At 43.5% G+C, this 16,624-nt stretch overlaps 1 pseudogene; it reads right to left on the reverse strand.

Moving 5' to 3' along the window:
- Positions 1 to 8,126: 8,126 nt before the first annotated feature.
- Positions 8,127 to 8,247, reverse strand: LOC114838861 (annotated as a pseudogene).
- Positions 8,248 to 16,624: the final 8,377 nt, after the last annotated feature.

The raw sequence follows: 16,624 nt of genomic DNA on the forward strand, positions 1-16,624 counted from the left end.
AGTTTGTTTCCTGCCTATGAATGCAGCCTGGTTTTTTTTACTTCTAAGACTCTTTTATGAACTGTTGGTTAACACTAACCCTAAAAGGGTTATACAGATTTACTGAATTACGAGTTACCATCTTATCTGCTTGTATGCATGCTTCCCCAGGCAAACACCAGATCCCCCTCTAACTACATTCCTTGTCTCATCCAATCATATAACAATATAAACAATACATCAATAAAATAAATTTCCCTGACAGATACCTAAACCATAACAAAGAGGTAGGCAGGTACAACCAAACATCTCCCTACTCCCTCCGCCGGTCAAAACACAGGGCCATGGCTGCGGCCTGGCAACAAAAACAGAAAATATTTAATAAAAATGTTTAACAATAAATATTTTTGTTTAAAATGTCTCGTGGGTGTTTTCAGATAATCCCAGGACATTTTCCCACTCTCGATTAATTCCTAAACCCAATGGTACGTACCATTTTGTGTTTCAGATGACAGTGCATCCTTATAGTGTTTGTTCTATAGGTACAATGTAGTACTTACCTGGCAGCTCTGTTTTGGCTCATTTGTAATTTTCTTAGTTGACTTTTAGATATAGATGACCATACGGGGAAACAATAATCCAAATGACATAAAATGTAAGATTTAGCCACCTGCTCCACAATGTGTGTAGGAACATAAGAAACACATTTCCTCACCATAGAGATACAACTACCCATCTTATAATATCAATATGGTCTTCCATTGACACCTTACAATACACAATCATGCCCAGTAATTTTACTTTATCTACCTGTTCTATAGGTTCCCCTGACAAGTTCAAACTCATCTTTGGTATTAATGACAATTTATGATTCGATCCCAAGATAATTGATTTGGTTTTTGATACATTCAGCACCAGCTTATTTTGTTTTATCCAATCAGAAACCATATTTAACTCTGCTGATAAAACATAATCCACTTCACTGACAGTTTTTGCAGCATAATACAATGTGGAATCATGAGCATACATTTGTACAGTTGCATACACAAAACAAATGGTATATCATTTGTGAAAATGGCGTAAGAAATGTGGTCCAAGGCATCTCCCTTGCGGGAACCCACAGTCCAAGACCTTAGATTGAGACCAGCTGCCAGTGTAATTAACCCGTTGCGTCCTACATGTGCGATAACTCTTAATAAATTTGATGGCAGTTGGACTAAATCCATAGCATTCTAATTTACCTATGAGTAGATGTGATCTATGACATCAAATGCTGCACTAAAATCGAGTAATGCAGCACCAGTAAACTTTAAATTATCAATTTCCTTGAGCCAGTCATCTGTCGTTACTGTAAGGGCAGAACAAATTGAATCGTTATGTCTATAAGCATGTTGGAAATCTTCAAACCATTAGATTAAAAGTATCTAACATCACATTATTTTTTATGAGCTTTACGTAATTAGAATAGATATTGTCCTCATTCTGCATTATATAGAAATCATTAATATGGTTTGGTATATATCAGTTGGTTTGGTCAAAAACTTCCCACAAAGGAAGCCCCTCCAGATGTCCGCCTCCCCATTATTTCAACAAAGGTTTTCCAGAGCTCTTTACCATTTTGCTTTACATCATTTATTCTCTTCATGTAATATTCTTTTTTCATTGATCTATTTCGTTTTGTTACATTATTTCTCAGTTGACGGTACATGAATCTGTCCTCCATCAATCCAGTCTTTACTAATATAGATTTGGCTTTGTCTTTTTCTTTCAAGAGGCTCTTTATACTCTCATTCAGCTATGGGGCTGTTCTCCCTATTACAATACACTTCCTCATAGGGGCATGCCTATCAACAATCTTCATAAATCTTTTTACTGTTTCTGGTAATTGCTATGATATTATGGTCACTAAAACACAGATAAACTGGTTTAGTGCCGCATTCAGAAATATTTGTATAAATAGAGTCTATAAAAGTGATGAAATATGTCCCGCACTGTTAGTAAAGACTATGGATGGTTGAGAGACCATCTGAGAAAGATTACAAGCAGCGATCAATGAAACTATGTATTGTTTCATTGGACATTGATTCACAAACCAGTCAATGTTTATATCCCCAAGTAAAAAAATATCACCATTCAAATCTGTAACTCTGTAAATGAACACATTTATCAATGATGTTGTAATCAGATAATTTTGTTCAAATACCTTATTTCTGATACTGCAGACATTCAAATGGGCCATAACATGACCCTTTGAAATAGAAAGGAGATTCTTATCATCAATAGGCCTACTATTCATAATTATTATTTGTTTTCTTTCAAATCTGTTCAGACTATATCAGCTAAAGTTAAGGAAACCATAATCTCTCGCTCCAGCTCTTTGCTCAGCAAAACTGTCCTTTTTTCAGTGGTTTTAGAGCGTGTGCGTGTGTGTGATTCAAGGACAATTCAAGACAATTCAATTGAATCCTAAATTCCGGCATCCCAAATCTAATTCTAAGCTTTATATCTGTTCTTTAACCTCACTCACCACACATAATATCGAAATGTCATATCTGTCATCAATTCTGACAAGATTAACATTGAAACTGAAAGCAATGGTGGTCCGTCACATTAAATGTGAATACTGCTGTAAGTTTTGGTGGGTCTGTAAATACATCTGTATGTTTGTGTTTCATGAACTCTATCCTCTTGGTGTGTGACTCTAAGAATCAAAATCAATTCTTTCTCAAAATGATTTTGCTTTCAGTGTTGTTTAGAAACAATATAGAAAGCCAAAACATGGCCTTATGTTTGGTCATGTTTGAGAAACGAAATCATAATATGATAATTTGACTGATGTATCCCCCATTCACCCAAGTAGGTGAGTAATAGTAATATAATATGAATATAGTGTTTTGTCAAATATGATGTTAATTCTATCGATCGACACTCTTAAATATGGAAGTACAGAGACGACATTTCAGGTCAGGTTCATACGTCTAGTGATTACTAGTTTGGAATATGATTAGATAAGAAATGTTTTCTAATTGGGCAGTACGTTTGAGGTCCCAGGTCAACATATTGTTAGAATTGTTTTGCTCATGACCAGAAGTACAGAAAAAGAGATGAACCCACCATGGGAGACTTCAGATCTTAGCATTACTAAGGATGAAACATTTACATTTAATGCTTCAATTAGACCAGAATTAAGTAATTTCCATTTAAACTCCACATTTTCCTTTCAAATGGTTATGTATACAAAATAATTTACTTTATTTTGTTAAGAAATATATAATGATTTTGAGGCTAAAAACGATTATGCATCCAGTACATAAATCCAGTAAATAAGTATTATGACATTTTGCTTATATGATACTGCTAGGAATGTGAACTTAAGAAATATTTAGATAATATGTCTGAATACTTACAAATACATCTATATGTCTGAATGTCGGGGTTCTCATATATTTAATGCATTGTAAGTTTATGGACCATATGTTAACTATTGCAATCCCAAAGTATTTGTTGTGTTTATGCAGGCATTTCAGCAAAAGGAAATAAATAATACATTTGATACATCCATTGATACATTGATACATTTGATACATATATTGTAGAAATAGCAACTATTAAATTAAATGTGGGATAACCAATGGAAGACTTATCACTATCATAACCCTTGCTAAACAGGTGATATATCCATGACACTGCGATATTGGTGAATAGGTCTTTCATATCAGCGCTCGACAACAGAAAGCATTGTTGTGGTAATGATCATTATGGTTGTCTCAATTTTGAAACAGGTTAAAACAAATGAAGCCGTCAAAATAATTTTAGAATGTAGCAACCGATAAAGATCATTTCGCATTAGAAATTATGAGCATTTAATACACAAAAATAAACGATTGTGCAACTTATTCCATTTGCATACTCCGAAATGAAGAGCATCACATTTCCATGACAGAAAATGGAGCAATAGACAAGAGGACATTTTTATTTTAGTGCAGCGCAGTCAATTGTTGGTCTAACAATTAATTTACTCAACACCTGTTATGTAGACGTGTAATAAGAGATGCGTTGCAAATACGCATTTTAGGATCTCAATAATCAATCCGCTCTTAAAATGACATCTGACGTTTTCGTGTCGTGTGTAGGCCATTTATGTGCCGTGTTCATGTCGTGTGTTGTCTTGTGGACATGTCGTTTGTAATTAACGTGTAAATGGCCTACACTCGACAGAAAATGACATGTCTCTATTGATGGACTGTTAATTTAAGATGTTATTTTTAGGAACTGTTCAGGCGTTAAGTGTCTTGGAATGTCATGTCAGTAGCTTCCCTAGGCCTGTTAAATGCATTATCCACCCCTCATAACACAGCAAGTACAATAACATGTATGCTATAAGAGCAGGTGCTTCGCATTATGTAGGATAGTACTTCCTTCGAAAGTTAAGTATGACACTAGCTAACAAGCATCATACAGTATGGTTAACATATTTACCATCTTTTTTGGGTTAATCCCTTTGATTGATACAATGAACAGGTTTATTCAATATGAAATTAGGGTTCTCACGATTCATCAAGTAAATCTGCTAAATCCAACTTGCATTTTGTGGCAGCATGTCATCAATTCGTCAAGATTAGAATAGGAGTCATGCATACACTTAGGCATAGAATTCTAAACAGTTTTTATTAAGGTAATCTCACAACTGATATCTGAAATAACACCCTCTATTTTTGGCACAGTAAGGCTGGGCAATATGGCCTTAAAAACATGGCTCTGCTGTTGTTTCTCCTAGACAGTTCAACTGAAAGTGGTTTTAGCACCTTTTAGCAGGGTGAGATATTGACAGTCAGATTTTATAGCTGTGTGCTCAATTAAATTCACCTGTATCAGTGGTTGTGGCTGAACTAGCCAAATTCTCAAATTCTAGTCCACATACACTAAATTGACAACAGTATGTGGACACCTGACCATCACACCTTTGTGAGTTTTTTGGACATCCCGTTCCAAAACCATGGGCATTAATATGGAAACACAGCCTTTTCACAGTATATGCTGGTCATTATGTCCTTGTCCTCGTTACAAACTGGCGAAAATGTTATGAGCACCGTGCTAACACACATTTTGTTCCAGATCATAACACCCCCATACCAATCATAGACATCAACAGTAGAGCACAGTAGAATATAGTACATGAATTTATGTTAACTACTATTTTCTCCTGTTTTGTTCATGGAGTATTCAGCAATAGGTACTTGACAGATGAATAGCTACATGACAGATGAGTGGATAAAGTATAATTGATCACCAAAATATTGATGGAGCAGTATTATTCGATTTTAGTGCTGCCTTTGACATACTTGACCATAGTTTATTATTGGGGGAGCTCAAATGTTATGGTTTTACACCATCTGCATTAGCATGGGTAGAGAGCTACTTGACAGATAGAACTCAGAAGGTGTATTTTAATGGAAGCTTCTCTGAAGTGAGGTCTGTAGCATATGGGATTCCACAAGGGTCTTCATTAGGACCATTGCTTTTTTTTCAATCTTTACGAATGATCTCCCACTGGTCTGTAGAGGAGCTTCTGTGTCTATAAATGCGGATGATGTAACACTTTATATGCCTGCACCATCTTTAGAAGTGATTGTTCCGCAACAACTCAAACGAACTTCACGGCTCTAAGAGATTTGCCAGAGCAGGTCTATATTGTCGGTGATAGGAAAACATACAGTTGCAGTCCTAGAGATGCAGGTGGGGTCTGCTATGTGGCGTATTTGGTCCCTTGGAGCCGACCATGGGAAAATGACAGCCTTATATCAGTCCCAAATTCGCCATAAGCGAACACTTACTAGAACGCAACAAATGTTCAGTGTACCTATTCCAAACTGTAGACCGAAATGTTAACCTTGTTGATGAATGTTTGGATAATGTTGAATATATTCTTAATGGAATGCAAAGGAAAGATAATCAAGGGTTCGCACCTGTTGGATCTGGTTAAATGTGTGACAGCAACCAAATTAAATTGCTGACGATAAAACGCCATTGTGGTGGGGGGTGTTTTTAGAGGTCATGGCATGTATCAACATGTCTTTTACAACTATTCCAAATGAGCTTGTAAAGTTATAAAACCAATTTATATAAACAAATGTCTGGCAATACAATGGATGATTTAGCCACTCCCTTCAGCAAATGGTTATCAATAAACCAAAACTTTCTTTGTACCCCCTACCACGGACCCACATAATGGCTTCCAATGCTTTTTTGATTCAATGTCAAAGTGTATGTTTTACCTTGAATAATTGTTGTACGAAAAATACTATTTAAACATTGATGTGGTTTTACAAATGGTTTTATTTTTGACTAATCAAGCTGAAAAATTAATGATTGACTCCTTTTTTTCTGAATTCATTCAATGAACTGAATCATAATGGCTTACAGCACACCTGAGATTCCCAGGCGGTCTCACATCCTGGTACTAACTAGGCCCGACCCTGCTTAGATTCAAAGATCAGGCGTGCTGAGGGAAATGTGGCTATAAGTCTACTGTCCAGTTGAATTTGGGCCATTGATAGTGTGTGGACATCTCCTGAATGAATGATTGACTCCTTTTATTCGAAATTGATTCAATTAACTGAATCATAATGTCTTACAGCACACCTGGTATTCCCAGGCCGTCTCCCATCCAAGCACTAACCAGTCCCGACCCTGCTTAGCTTCCTAGATCAGCCGTGCTGAGGGAGGTGTGGCCGTAATCCTATTGTCCAGTTGAATTCGGGCCATGTATAGTGTGTGGACATCTCCTGAATTAATGATTGACTCCTTTTTTTCCTGAATTCATTCAATGAACTGAATCATAATGGCTTACAGCACACCTGATATTCCCAGAAGGTCTCCCATCCAAGTCCTAAGCAGGCCTGACCCTGCTTAGCTTCCGAGATCAGTCAAGATTGGGCGTGCTGAGGGAGGTGTGGTCGTAAGACTATTGGCCGTTTGAATTTGGGCCTTTTATAGAGTGTGTGGACATCTCCTGAATGAATGTTTGACTCCTTTGATTCGAAATTGATTAATTGAACTGAATCAAAAAGGGTTACAGCACACCTGGTATTCACAGGCGGTCACCCATCCAAGTATTAACAAGGCCAGACCCTGCTTAGCTTCCGAGATCAGGCGTGCTGAGGGAGGTGTGGCCGTAAGCCTATTGTCCAGTTGAATTTGAGCCTTTTATTGAGTGTGTGGACATCTCCTGAATGAATGATTGACTCCTTTTTATCTAAATTGATTCAATGAACTGAATCATAATGGCTTACAGCACACCTGGTTTTCCCAGGCGGTCTCCCATCCAAGTACTAACCAGGCCCGACCTTGCTTAGCTTCCGAGATCAGGCGTGCTGAGGGAAATGTGGCCAGAAGGCTATTGTCCAGTTGAATTCGGGCCTTTTATAGAGTGTGTGGACATCTCCTGAATGAATGATTGACTCCTTTTTTTCTGAAGTGATTCATTGAACAGAATCAAAAAGGCTTCCAGCACACCTGAGATTCCCAGGCGGTCTCACATCCTGGTACTAACTAGGCCCGACCCTGCTTAGATTCAAAGATCAGGCGTGCTGAGGGAAATGTGGCCATAAGTCTACTGTCCAGTTGAATTCGGGCCATTTATAGAGTGTGTGGACATCTCCTGAATGAATGATTGACTCCTTTTATTCGAAATTGATTCAATTAACTGAATCATAATGTTTTACAGCACACCTGGTATTCCCAGGCCGTCTCCCATCCAAGTACTAACCAGTCCCGACCCTGCTTAGCTTCCTAAATCAGCCGTGCTGAGGGAGGTGTGGCCGTAAGCCTATTGTCCAGTTGAATTTGGGCCATTGATAGTGTGTGGACATCTCCTGAATGAATGATTGACTCCTTTTATTCGAAATTGATTCAATTAACTGAATCATAATGTCTTACAGCACACCTGGTATTCCCAGGCCGTCTCCCATCCAAGTACTAACCAGTCCCGACCCTGCTTAGCTTCCTAGATCAGCCGTGCTGAGGAAGGTGTGGCCGTAAGCCTATTGTCCAGTTGAATTCGGGCCTTGTATAGAGTGTGTGGACATCTCCTGAATTAATGATTGACTCCTTTCATTCGAAATAGATTCAATTAACTGAATCGAAAAGTCTTACAGCACACCTGGTATTCCCAGGTGGTCTCCCATCTAAGTATTAACCAGGCCAGACCCTGCTTAGCTTCCGAGATCAGACGAGATCAGGCGTGCTGAGGGAGGTGTGGCCGTAAGCCTATTGGCAGTTTGAATTCTGGCCTTTTACAGAGTGTGTGGACATGTCCTAAAAGAATGATTGACAGTAATCATCATCATCATCATCATCTTCTTCCGCTTCATCCGGGGCCGGGTCGCGGGGGCAGCAGTCTAAGCAGGGATGCCCAGACTTCCCTCTCCCCAGACACTTCCTCCAGCTCTTCCGGGGGGACACCGAGGCGTTCCCAGGCCAGCCGGGAGACATAGTCCCTCCAGCGTGTCCTAGGTCTTCCCCGGGGTCTCCTCCCGGTGGGACGGGACCGGAACACCTTCCCTGGAAGGCGTTCCGGAGGCATCCGAAACAGATGCCCAAGCCACCTCAGCTGACCCCTCTCGATGTGGAGGAGCAGCGGCTCTACTCCGAGCTCCTCCCGGGTGACCGAGCTTCTCACCCTATCTCTAAGGGAACACCCAGCCACCCTGCGGAGAAAGCTCATTTCGGCCGCCTGTATCCGGGATCTTGTCCTTTCGGTCATGACCCAAAGCTCATGACCATAGGTGAGAGTAGGAACGTAGATTGACCGTAATGTTTTCTAAAATGTATTGACCTCAATCAAAAAGGCTTACAGCACCTGGTATTCCCAGGTGGTCATTATATCTCCCGCAAGCTATGACCGAGCATAAATCAAACGTGAAAGCAGTATGTGACCCTTTGATATAATAATTTGATACCCCCTCCCTTCTTTAGGCAGGCGTCCTTTTTTCGTGTCACATGCCTTCTTGCTGGGGAAGTGGAGACCCGATGCCAACCGGGGAAACCTGTAGCAACATACAACACACATATCATTATTCCACCAATGCCCATGTACCCCTTTATTCTATTCTCATCTCTCCAGCCCTTTCTCTGTAACCCTGTCATCTTGGTACGAGTGGTAGGAGCCACTCGGTGTCCTAAACCCCCTTTTGTTACAGTATTCTTCAGTTCCTTCCCTTAAAAGTCTATTCCCCTGGCGCCGTCCTTTGTCTCCTTCTCTCGCTCGTACTCCCGCAGTATCCTGGGGTCCGCTCCAGGCACCGGTCCGGCTGGTTTTGGTCCTCCTTCCGTCCCCACTGGGGCAAGCTCCTCCTTCTCGGTTTGGATGAGGTCCGTCAGTGATCTCCCTGGCTCCTGCGCTGGTGTACACTAGCTCCAATGGTACCACGTCTCTCCTTTGTCCCTCAGGCGGACCGCATGGCTCGTTATCTCCACCACCTGATGAGGACCCATCCACCTTGGCTCCGACCACTTTCGTTTGATGACCTTCAGCAGCACCCACTCCGCCTGGGGCAGGTTCTGGTCCAGCGGGTGCAGGTTCCTCCGTTCTCCAACTCTGTTGTTGAATTCTGAAACGAGAGCTCGCAATTCATGAAAATACACTCTGTGATCTTTGGGCCACTTTTGCCCTTCCGGGACCGCAGGCCCCGCGGCTGGTCCTGGAAACTGTCTCCCCGTCAGCAGCTTGTATGGGGTGAACCCAGTGGCCTGATTTAACGAGCATCAAATCGTCATGACTGACAGTGGCAGTGCATCTACCCAGTTCAATTTTGTCTGTGCACATATCTTAGCCAATTTGTTTTTTAAATTTTGGTTCATCCTTTCTACCTTTCCCTGGGACTGTGGGTGGTATACAGTGCCAAAAGCTTGTTTTAGGCCCAATAAGTTCTGTTGTGGAAATTTCTTAATACAATGTAATCTCACTGATTAAAGGACTATGTCCCACTGTTTAGATAGATAGATGAATGTGGGGGATCTGGCATTTGCTTAGGGGGCATCATTGACTGGTGTCAGCTGATGAAAGGGTTACTCTTTATCTCCTTATCTGTTTGAACTCACCAGGGCATCTATTGTCTGTCCAGATACTGTAAGAACTCTTAAAGTTGAAGAAGGTATTTATGGCGGGAAGGAGAGCTGTCCTTGGTGTGAACCTTTGGGTAAACACTACAGTAAACATTATGGCAGGAAGGATAAGGTGGGGGAAGATAGCATTTGACTCTTGTGATAGAACAAAGGGAATGTGTCCTGATTGATCTGGAATGTCCAGGATTTGTCACACCCCTCTCCTGTCTTTAAATACTGTCGATTGCCTGTTTTTATTTAGAGACTATCCACTGTTACTTTGTAACCTGTATACTTTCTCCTTGCAAGCAAGATTAAAACCGTTTATTGCGCAATTGATTTCTCCTGTCTTACCTACCGTTTTCATACAACTATTTGGATTTTAGAAATTGCCATCACAGCTCTCTACCTTTTGTAAATCACTGTTCGTAAAGTGAGTCCCATTGTCTGACCTAATTTTCTCTGGGAAGCCGTGTCTAGGGATGTACTGGTTCACTCAACACTTGATCACTGTCTGACTGTCCTCCATTCTTGCCGGCCAGGCTTCTCGTCTCTGTTGCTCCTCTCTGTTGCCAAATTGTTTTCTCTTGTGGGGAAGCCCCCTTTTGATGTCTCACTACTTACTATCATTACTCGCGGAGTGTACCCTGCTGCCTGTTTTGCTGCTGTGTCTGCTGCTTGATTTCCCTGAGCTACTGCACTATTTGAGCTATCGTGTCCTTTGCATTTTATGATTGCTACCTTTTCGGGCAGGTCCAGGGCCTCGGCTAGTTCTCTCATCTCTGCCTCGTGTTTAATCGGTTTGTCCCCTGCTGTTCTAAACCCAGCTTTTAACCACTGTTCTAGCTCCACATGCGCTGCGCCTACCGCGTATGCCGAATCTGTGTCAATGTTTACTCTCTTCCACTTGGCCTGCCTGAGTGCCTCTATCACTGCTCTCACTTCTGCTCTCTGGGCTGACTGCAGCCCTTGAAGTCTCACTGCTCTGACTGTGACTAGACCCTCTGGTGTTAGTTTCACCACCGCAAAGGCCGCCCTCAGCCCATCTTGTTTGTGTCTGAAACAACACCCATCAGTGAAGAGGTCCTCTGCCCCTTGGAGGGGTTCTGCCTCCAGATCGGTTTGTGTCTTACTCTCCCTCACTACCTCTTGTGCGCACTCATGTGGTAGCCCCGTCCCCATCCGGTCTGCCATATTTATCGTGTGTGAAAGTCAAATTTGGAGCCCCGAGAATTTTGCTTAGGTGTTGTTACCTGAGGGAAGTCATAGTGAACATCTGTGAATTTACATATGCCACTACACTGTGTGTTGTAAGTATCTGAAGTTGATGTCCCATTACTATGTGTGCGCATTTTTGAATGAGTCTCGCCACCCCCGCTGCATGCTGTGTGCAGGTGGGGTGCCTTTTTTCGGTTTTGTCAAATCCTACGCTTATGTACATAAGGATGTTCCTATCTCCCCCTTTTTTCTGAAACAGGACCCTGTTCATGACTTGACCTGTTTCAGAAACGTCTAGAAAAAAGGGTTTTGTGTAGTCGGGAATTGCCAAATCAGCTGCGGTGGCTAGTTGTTGTTTCAGCATAATGAAGGCCTGGTCGGCCGGGCAAGTCCAATTGAGGGTGGCTTTAAGTTTACGCATTCCCTGCTCTTTAACTAGCGCTCTAAGTGGCCCTGTGAGCCCTGAGTAGTTTGGGATGTAATTGAGGCTATACCCCGTGAGCCCCAAGAATGATAGCATTTCCTGAACAGTAGTGGGTTTGGGATGGTGGAGGATGGTTGTGCGGTGTGCCGGTGAAAGCCCCGCTCCCTTCTGCGAGATTACTCTGCCCAGAAAGGAGACCTGTGTTCTTACCAGCTGTAGCTTTTCTTTCGACACCTTGAACCCTTTCTCAGCCAGTCTGGTGAGGACCGTCATTTTAGCTTGAATGCAGGCGGCCACCATCGGGGCCGCCAGCAGCAGGTCATCTACGTACCGGACCAAAGTTACCCCTGTCAGCAGGCAGCATCCCTGCAGCGCTTCTCTCAGTACCTGGTAGAATATGCCAGGGGAAAGTGCGAACCCCTGTGGTAGTCTCGTGTATCGCCATTGTCGACCCTTATGTGTGAAAGAAAAGATGTCACGAAGTTCCTCTGCTAGTGGGAGACAGAAAAAAGCATTAGCCAGGTCGATGCAGGTGAACCATTTTTGATCAGGGGTCAAATTACTGAGTGCTACATATGGGTTAGGTACCGGTATGGTGGGTGTGAGTAAAATGTCATTAATAGCTCTGAGATCATGGGCCATACGGTATTTCCCTGTCCCTTTCTTTTCGACCGGGAGGATAGGCGTGTTCCACGCGGAACATGACTCTTCCAACACCCCTGTGGGTCACAAACCATTCACTGTTACATCCAACCCTTCCTCCGCCTCTGGTTTGTGTGGGTATTGGGGCAACCATATGGGTTCTCCCGGGCTGATTTTAAAGGTGACTGGTGGGCAATCTGTGAGCCCCATATCCGTGGGGCCCTTGGACCACAGTGAGTCCGCCGTGGCTACAGGGTGATCCATATTTTCCCTCCCATGATCCCGAGTTATCTCCCTTCGCTCTAAATGTACCCAATCAGTCCCTGGTGCCTCTAACCGATACGAGGCTTACGGCCACACCTCCCTCAGCACGGCTGATTTAGGAATGAGTACCATACGTTTGGCGCCTGAGTGAGTGTCCAATCAGTGCATTCGACCGCCCTTTTAACCATGGGCCCCAGGTCTTTTGCTTGATGTTTAGGATGCAGGGCCAGTGACACATGCGGGACGGACTCCTCCGCCATCATGTACCACTGTTCCTGCTTGTCTGTCAACTGTACACCTGCCGCAACTCCTTCAGGGCCTACATATATGAATTTAGACCCGACCTGCCACGTGTCCCCACACACTACATCCCCAAACCCCTCTCTATACACCTCATCGCCCTGTCGATCATAAAATAGGGTTACATGTGGGGGGTCTGGCGGAGGAAAGTACGGCTCGAGGAGGGAGATCCACGGCTTCCACTTGAAGTACTGGGACAAAATGCCCGGTTTGTCCAGCTCTTCCGGTACCAACAGTCCCCAATATATTTACGCTATTTGGGGCAACCCCCGGCCACCGTGAGGTTGGGGTGCCCATGTGGGAACAGGGTATAAATCGGGTGTCGAGCCTAGGGCTGCCATTTGTCTGTTTCTTTTTAAACTCGTTTGCCTTTACCTTGGCCTCCCCCAGCTGTAAGCGCAGCAGTTTCTCTTTTAGTTCCTCTATCTGTTTATCTTTTTCTGACTCCTCGTTTTTAGCCCTCTGTAAATTATGCACTACATGTCTTTCCCATACGGGTGATTCACTGCCCGCCAAGTCAGGATTTGCCATCATTGCCTCTTTTATTTTCTCTGGAAGTCCCTCTAAGACCGCCCTTCTAAACCACTCCTGCTGCAGACCTCCCTTCCCCGGGTGGTGCCCTGTGTGTTTGGTCCATGTTTCTTTACATGCTTCTAAATACTGTCTAGGGCAGGGGTGTCAAACCGGTTCCACGGAGGGCCGAGTGTCTGCAGGTCTTTGGGTTTTCCTTTAAATTGGTTCCCAGGTCAGACCTGAATAACCAGGTGGGGGTAGAAATTAACCAATTAGTGAACTCATTAATCAATCAGGTACAAGGTGAGAGCGAAAACCTGCAGACACTCGGCCCTCCGTGGAACCGGTTTGACACCTGTGGTCTAGGGTGTTGATCTTTTTCCCAAGGTAACTTGGGTACCGGGGCCCCAGCCGGCAAGGGAAATTGTTCCCTCAGGGCCGTGGCTATACGGCCGACCACCTGACTGAAAGGGGTGTCGTCAGGGCTCCGCCTAGTGGTGGCCCCTTTTTCTATCTCAGTCATAGCCTGGGCGGACATGGCTCGGGCGGCTGCTGCCCTCCAGTCCCCCAATGCCAACATTTGACCAGCTGTGAGTTTATCAAATTGTGCCAACCATAGTCCACCTCCCTCTCCCATCGGGGGTAATTTATCTACCAGCGCCTGTACGTCTCCCAGCCCCAGTGGTTTATACCGTGGTTCACCACCTCCCACTCTAAAGAGAGGCAGCTGAAACCCAGCACAACTACCTTCCCCTGCTTGTGATTGCGGATACATTTTATTTTTAGTCTTTTGACCCGATTCTACTGCGTCATGGTGTAGTTTTTATTCTGGTGGGGCGAACGCGGCAGAGGTTCTACATCTACGTCTCTACTACTGTCTAAGTCGGTGTCTTTGTCTGAGTCAGTCCATCTCCCTACTGCTTTCCCCGTAACACCCATCCTCTATGTGCATTTCTCTTTTCCTGCTTATTTTTTGTCTTTCTCACTGTGTCACTCCCATCAGACCCCGACCCTGTGTCCTCACCTAACCTGCCTTTAGCACTGCCTAGCCTTTTCTTCCTGATTCCTTGAACCTCACTGTGATGGAAATTCCATGTATCGACACTCAGAGTAAGGGACACTGAGACAAAGTTCTCTTTGTACATTATAACCGTTTTATTAACTATTAGGCACATATGAGAGACGCGTCAACCGCTTACACACACATAATCGTCTGAGGAGTCTCTGACTCAATATAGCTCATTCAACCGTATATATCACATAGAAAAGGGGTGTGGTAAGATGCTGCCATCTGTCTCATGTCAATCAAACACCTTTGTTCTATCACACAAGTCAAATGCTATCTTCCCCCACCTTATCCTTCCTGCCATAATGTTTACTGTTGTGTTTACCTAAGCTTCACACAAAGGACAGCTCTCCTTCCCACCATAAGTAACTTCTTACAGTATCTGGACAGACAATAGATGCCCCCTATGCAAATACCAGCTCCCCCACATTCCTGAGGAACAAAAGACTGATACCCTTCTTCTAGGCAGGAGGACATAGCCCAAATGCCTAATAATTCTCTGATATTATACAGACATGTGTGTCACAATCAAAGTAAAGATCTACATATCAGCCAAATGGAAAGAAAGACATTTCTCAAATGTACCTTCGTTCAAAATTAACTCTCACTTTGTTTGTTAAGTTTCTTACTCCTCTCCTGATACGCTCCGTACTCTCTCTCTGCCCTTGCCTTAAACGGTTTCACTTCCTCCTTAGTGTCTGTCTCGCTCTCTGACTCTGCCTTCCTACTCAACTTCCTCTTGTCTTGCTTCCCTGTGAACTAAGGTATAGGCTCGCTGCTCTGTGTGTCTAGGCTCAACGTTCCTTGTTCTATGCGCAGCACTGGATACAGTGGTGCGGGCGGTGCACTAGGCGACACCGGGTCGTCTTCATATGCTGGGGGTTCTATCGCTTCTTTCTTCCTCTCCTCCTTTTTCTCCTTGTTCAAATGCTCTACTCCCTGACAACACACTGCTAACTTACACCAATCTTTTCTATCATTTTCCCATGCCTTTTCCTCATCTTTATATCTCCCTCTCTTGACCAAATTTGCTGTTTCCCTCTTGTCCCTAACTCTATCTCGATTCTTAGCACAATCCTTCTCTTTATTCCACAAAATTACATGTAATGGTCTCCTTTCATCCATCCTTAGTCCTGCCTCACTCACCACTTGTCGCAATTTCTCTTCTATCTTTCCCTTTTCTTTCGGAGTTGGGTCCATCCTGCCTACAACTGTCATTACATTTGCCACCTGTATTCCCAATTTCTTCCATCACCCGGTACCTGGACCCCACCCATCGTCATCTACTTCTCTCTCAAACTCCCTGTCCATCTCCTTACTAGTGTTTATCTATATGTGAGATTCTTTCTCACCCGTTATGTTCGAGGTGTCCCTATCTCCTCGGGCCGTTCACCCGACTGATTGTCAAGTCCCTTACTTACAATCTCCACCGTCCCTGTCGGGAAGTGGGGGGGGGGGGGGGTAGTCAATCCCAGAACAATAACCAATTGCCTCACCCTCCTGAATTTAAACCAGTCCCACAACGTTCTTCACAGGTTCACAATTTAGTTCACAGCCAATACGCAGATTTAGATATAACAGGCTCTGCTTACCTTTTTTATGATGCACCGGTGCTGAAACCTGTGAGTCCCGTATAGGTCAACTGGACTGAGTCGAATTCCTTCTCCTTTTTCCAATCCCGGACCGAGCCCCCAAAATTGTTGAAGTCTAACACTTCCCTGAGTAGGTTTGTTGGAAAGGAGAATAACACACCAGGAGTCAGGTCAATTACCGTACCGCATATTCCGTTTATTACAAAAGCTTTTGGAGACAAGTGTCGCCGCACCATGTCTAAACATGAACTGTCATAACAGCATTATTTATATTTCAAACACGCCTAATAATGGGGGGCGTTAAGGTAGCCAAGCAGTGTGCCATTGGTCCAATTTATGTTCTATACCTTATATGTGTACATGCAGCACAAGCGTCATATTTGGGCTTTATGTCTTCAGCTTGAAGTTCCTCAGTATGTGTGTGCGTTGTCCATCTGTGTCCTGTTTGCCTAAGACACCCAAGCTATATCTACTTCCTCTTCCTAGCAACCGTCTAAATAAGATTTCTTGTTGTTCTACTTG

This window comes from Esox lucius, chromosome 3 (assembly GCF_011004845.1).
Source record: "Esox lucius isolate fEsoLuc1 chromosome 3, fEsoLuc1.pri, whole genome shotgun sequence".
NCBI classification, from domain to species: Eukaryota; Metazoa; Chordata; class Actinopteri; order Esociformes; family Esocidae; genus Esox; species Esox lucius.